The 6,025-nt window shown below is 34.3% G+C and overlaps 1 non-coding gene across 1 annotated transcript; it reads right to left on the minus strand.

The window, feature by feature from the left end:
• Window positions 1-1,610: 1,610 nt before the first annotated feature.
• On the minus strand, window positions 1,611-1,717 carry LOC139895327 (small nucleolar RNA R71). The gene has a single exon (XR_011775783.1). It is a non-coding gene; the product is annotated as a small nucleolar RNA R71 (small nucleolar RNA).
• Window positions 1,718-6,025: the final 4,308 nt, after the last annotated feature.

The raw sequence follows: 6,025 nt of genomic DNA on the forward strand, positions 1-6,025 counted from the left end.
TCATGCGATCGCATGAGTGAAGCTGGCAGGCTAAAAACCTCGGACGTAATTATTACAGTTTAGGGTTAATTTTATTAATAATTATTTAATTTTTATGTTAAGTTTAATTATTATTATTCGATTAGGGTTTTATATTATTAATTATTATTATTAATTAACCCTAATTAGGTTTTAATTAATTAATTAGTTTTTAATATTAGTTTTAGTTTTATTATTTAATTTGTAATATTAAGTTTTATTTAGTTTTATTAATTTATAAATTAGTACCTTTAATAAAATAATAATTTAAAAATAATATTTTTATAAAAAATTGCATTTTTATAACTTTAGTTTTATTTTTATATTTTCGTATCTTTTTAAGCATTTATTCGTAAATTGTATAGTTATCGTTCGTAATTAGTTTTAAGACTAGTATTTTGCCGTAGTTATTTTTATTTCTAGATTTTTAGGCTTTGCCGTAAAATTTCTTAAGTACTTTTTTCTTTATATTAAGATTTTGGTGCTTTTGAACTTTGCGACGCCGTTTATAAATTTTAGTACTTTTTAAATTTCGACGCGCTACTTTCTATTTATTATTTTTCGACGCTTGTTTTTCGACCTCTTGTTTTTCGACGCGCTTTTTCTTTTTCACTTCGACGCTCTAGTTTTTAGGACATAGAATTTTCTTTATTTTCTTTAAATTTCGACGAAAAAAAATTATTTTAAGCGGTTAAATTGATAGACATCCAAAAATTTCTGGTTTGTAGTAATAGTTGGATTTGTTAATGGCGAGTTGTGGGCTTCCGATTTAAAGGGTCCTGGCTACCTGCTGCATCTATTGGCTATTCGAAATGTGGGCAAAATCAGAAAAGTCTATTAATTTGATAGCTTATATAATTTTTATCTTTTATAACTAATAGGACATTCAGTGAATGCACCGAGCAAAACGTTCACCACCTTTCATACGTTCACCACCTGTAACTCGATCAAGACATTTAGCCAACATTGTCGCCGTTGATTTTTTTTAGAATCGTCATCTAGTCGACCAAGTAATCCAATTCAAATTTCCGATAATCCATTTTTTGAACCCAACCTCACAATTGAGAACCCGAGGGATATCAGGGACAATTCAGAGATCCTGAACCACTAATCATTCCTCCTGAACCACAAATCACTCATCCAGAGATTGTCGAGGAAGAAACCATTAAATCAGAATCCTCGAGTGATTCAGATTCAACAAATTCAATCATGGAAAATCTGGAACCTCTAAGTATGGAAGACCGAATGAGAGCTAAACGCACTGGCCAAGGTCATGCAATTACTTAACCAGACGTTAATGCGCCAGATTATGAAATCAAAGGACAAATCCTACACATGGTAATAAATCAATGCCAATTTAGTGGTACGCCAAAAGAAGATCCAAATGAACATCTTCGTACCTTTAATAGGATCTGTACTCTATTCAAAATCCGAGAAGTAGAGGATGAACAGATATATCTCATGTTATTTCCCTGGACTTTAAAGGAAGAAGCCAAAGATTGGTTAGAATCGTTACCTGAAGGGGCGATTGATACATGGGATGTTTTAGTTGAAAAATTTCTTAAACAATTCTTTCCGCATCTAAAGCCGTGAGACTTCAAGGAGAAATTGTTAAGTTCACACAAAAGCCAAATGAAACTCTATATGAGGCGTGGACAAGATTTGGAAAGTTGTTGAGAGGATGTCCTCAACATGGTTTAGACATTTATCAAATAGTACAAATATTCTACCAAGGATGCGACATTACTACACAAAAAGACATCGACATAGCAGCTAGTGGTTCCATTATGAAGAAAACCGCAACTGAAGCTTACAAAATTATTGATAACACTGCCTCCCACTCACATGAGTGGCATCAAGAAAAAGACATCGTTAGATCATCTAAAGCGGCTAAAGCCGATTCTAGCCATGACTTTGATTCCATGTCCGCAAAGATAGATGCTTTCGAGAGACGAATGGAAAAGATTACTAAAGATATTCACGCAATACGAATTAGTTGTGAGCAGTGTGGAGGACCACATTTGACAAAAGATTGTCTCAGTATTGAACAAACAATGGAACAAAGAGAGAATGTTTCATACATGAACCAAAGGCCTGGAAATAATTACCAAGGTAATTATCAACCGCCAAGACCAAACTACAATCAAAATCAGAATTATAACCGAAATGTTCCATACAACAACCAACAAAGTCCTAGAAATCAACAAGTATCTAACAATGCTTACAACCAGCAAAGACCTATTTTTCCAATTAAACCACCACAAATCGATGATAAAAAGACAAATTTAGAAGACATGATGTCGAAGCTAGTTGAATCTCAAACGCAATTTTTCACATCTCAGAAACAAACCAATGAACAAAATGCTCAAGCATTTAGAAATTAACAAGCTTCTATTCAAAATCTGGAACAAGAAGTAAGCAACCTAGCAAGGTTGATAGGTGAAAGAAAACCGGGAAGTTTACCTAGCGATACAAATGCTAACTCCCGGAATGAAACAGCTAAAGTCATTACCACGAGAAGTGGTATTACACTTAAACCATCTAAAATGCCCGTAATTTCCGATGACGCTATTCCTACGACACAGGCACTACAACCTGAACAAGAGAAGGAATCAGAACCGGTAGTTGAAAAGGTTAATGAAGATAACACAGTTAAAGCTAAACCTTATGTTAAACCATACCAACCACCACTTCCTTACCCAAGTAAAATGAGAAAAGAAAGACTTGAAGCCGAGCAATCCAAATTCTTGGATATATTTAAACAAATAAATGTCAATCTTCCTTTCATTGATGTGATTTCAGGAATGCCAAGATATGCTAAATTCTTGAAAGATCTAATCACAAATAGAAAGAAAATGGAAGAACTCTCGGCTGTTACTATGAATGCTAATTGTTCTGCAGTGTTATTGAATAAGATACCAGAAAAATTATCAGATCCAGGAAGTTTCACAATTCCATATTTTCTGGGTAGTCTTAGTTCAATAGAAGCATTGGATGATTTAGGTGCTAGTATAAATTTAATGCCATATTCATTATACACTAAACTAGACCTCGGAGAATTAAAACCAACACGAATAAGAATGCAACTAGCCGATCGATCAGTAAAATATCCTAGAGGGATAATGGAGAACATGCTAGTTAAAGTTGGTACTTTAGTATTTCCAGTAGATTTTGTTATTCTGGACATGGAAGAAGATTCTCGAGTTCCTCTTATATTAGGAAGACCATTCTTAAACACGGCTAAAGCAATAATAGACGTGTTCGGTAAGAAACTGACCCTAAGTATAGAGGACGAGAGTGTTACCTTTTCTGTGGATAGAGCCATGCAACAACCGCAATCTGCAGATGATACATGTTATTATATTCAAACTATAGATTCACATACAGAATTGTTAGAAGAATTTTCAGAATTATAAGGAACAGGAGAATGTTCTTTAGGAGAAGGAAGTGAACCAATTGATGAAGCTGAAATGTTAGCTGCACTTATGGCAAATGAATACGAACCAACAATAGAAGAACTTCAAATGCTAAAAGAGGAAGACAGATATCGATACAAATCATCGATAGAAGAACCACCAATATTAGAGTTAAAGCCACTTCCAAACCATTTGGAATATGCTTATTTACATGGTGAATCTGAATTACCTGTAATAATATCGTCTTCTCTTACGGAAAATGAAAAATCTCAACTCATTTCTGTGTTAAAAGCTCATAAACCAGCTATTGCATGGAAGATTCATGACATTAAAGGTATAAGTCCTTCGTATTGCACACATAAAATTCTTATGGAAGAAGGTCATAAAACCTATGTGCAACGCCAACGAAGACTAAATCCAAATATGCAAGATGTTGTTAAGGATGCTCCATTCATCTTTTCGGATGAATGCATCAAATCTTTTAATATTCTTAAAGAAAAACTCACTAACGCGCAAATCATGATAACTCCAAATTGAAATCTACCATTTGAACTCATGTGCGATGCAAGTGATTTTGCAATGGGAGCCGTTTTAGGTCAAAGAATTGAAAAACGATTTCAACCTATCTATTACGCTAGTAAGACGTTACAAGGAGCACAAACGAATTACACAACTACTGAAAAAGAACTCCTTGCTATTGTCTTTGCTTTTGATAAATTTCGTTCATATCTCGTTCTAGCAAAAACGGTGGTCTATACTGATCATTCTGCTCTTAGATACTTATTTTCAAAACAAGATGCTAAACCACGATTAATCCATTGGATCTTACTCTTACAAGAGTTCGATATTGAAATCCGAGACAAAAAGGGAGCAGAAAACCTTGCAGCTAATCATCTTTCTCGTCTTGAAAATCCCGAATTAGAAGTTCTAAATGAATCGGCCATACAAGATAACTTACCTGATGAATATCTATTGAAGATAGATTATAATGAAATTCCATGGTATGTAGACTATGCAAACTACTTAGTATGTGGATTCCTTGAAAAAGGGTTGTCGTACCAAAAACGAAAGAAATTCTTTAGTAATATAAAACACTATTTCTGGGAAGATCCACATTTATTTAAAAGTTGTCCCGATGGAATAATACGCCGATGCGTATTCGGAGATGAAGCTAGTCAAATCTTAAACCATTGTCACACAGGACCAACATGAGGGCATTATGGGCCTCAACTTACAGCAAGAAAAGTTTACAACGCTGGATTCTATTGGCCTACAATTTTCAAAGACGCACACCTTCTTTGTAAATCCTGTGATGCTTGTCAAAGGGCCGGAAAAATAAGTCAACGTGATGAAATGCCACAAAATGTCATTCAAGTATGTGAAGTATTTGACGTTTGGGGTATTGACTTTATGGGTCCATTTCCAAAATCTCATAATAATCTCTACATTCTCGTTGCCATTGATTATGTATCTAAATGGGTGGAAGCACAAGCTCTCCCAACTAACGATGCACGAGTTGTAGTCAACTTCTTAAAACATCTTTTTGCAAGGTTCAGAACACCGAAAGCTTTAATAAGTGATCGGGGTACTCATTTTTGTAATAATCAACTTGAGAAAGTTCTCAAAAGATATGGAGTAACTCATAAAATCTCAACCGCTTTTCATCCACAAACAAGTAGACAAGTTGAAAATACCAACTGAGCTTTAAAACGTATTCTAGAGAAAACCGTAGGATCAAATCCGAAGGAATGGTCCATGAAATTGGAGGATGCACTCTGGGCTTTTAGAATCGCTTACAAAACTCCAATTGGAACCACACCTTTTAAACTTGTTTACGGAAAAGCATGTCACCTTCTAGTAGAAATTGAGCACAAATCATTTTGGGCTTTGAAGACATGTAATCTTGATTTATATGAATCTGGACGTCTACGGTTAAGTCAACTAAACGAATTAGAAGAATTGAGACATGATGCATATGAAAATTCGTTAATCTATAAGGAAAGAACGAAGAAATGGCATGATAAAAGAATCAGAAGTTCAAAAGAATTTAAGGAAGGAGACAGAGTTCTTCTTTTCAATTCACGATTCAAGCTATTTCCTGGAAAATTGAAATCAAGATGGTCTGGACCATTCATAGTCAAAAGAGTTTTCCCATATGGAACAATAGAGTTGATAAATTCAAATGAAATTGAATTTAAAGTTAATGGTCACAGAGTTAAACATTACATATATGGCCCAATGGAAGTTGACAATGAAGTCAATCATAATTTCACCAACCAAGAAAACCCTCAGAATGAAAACATAAATATGTTATCAACAACATATGAAAAACCAAAATTGGAAGACGGGGAAGCTTCAAATTGGAGTGATGAAGAAGAATTCCTATACAAACCTCCCATTCCAAGAAACGAAGAAAAATGTGAACAAGAAGTTCAAGTAGAAGTGAAAGAACCAAGAAAAGATCACCCGGAAAAGGTTAACAAACCAACTCTACTTACTAAAGTAGGAGACCCAGGTGAATTTATCATTTATTGCTTGCGATGTTTTAGCAGAGTAGTATATAAAATAGCTATATTTTTACTAGGAAAAAC

Source organism: Rutidosis leptorrhynchoides, chromosome 2 (genome assembly GCF_046630445.1).
Source record: "Rutidosis leptorrhynchoides isolate AG116_Rl617_1_P2 chromosome 2, CSIRO_AGI_Rlap_v1, whole genome shotgun sequence".
NCBI classification, from domain to species: Eukaryota; Viridiplantae; Streptophyta; class Magnoliopsida; order Asterales; family Asteraceae; genus Rutidosis; species Rutidosis leptorrhynchoides.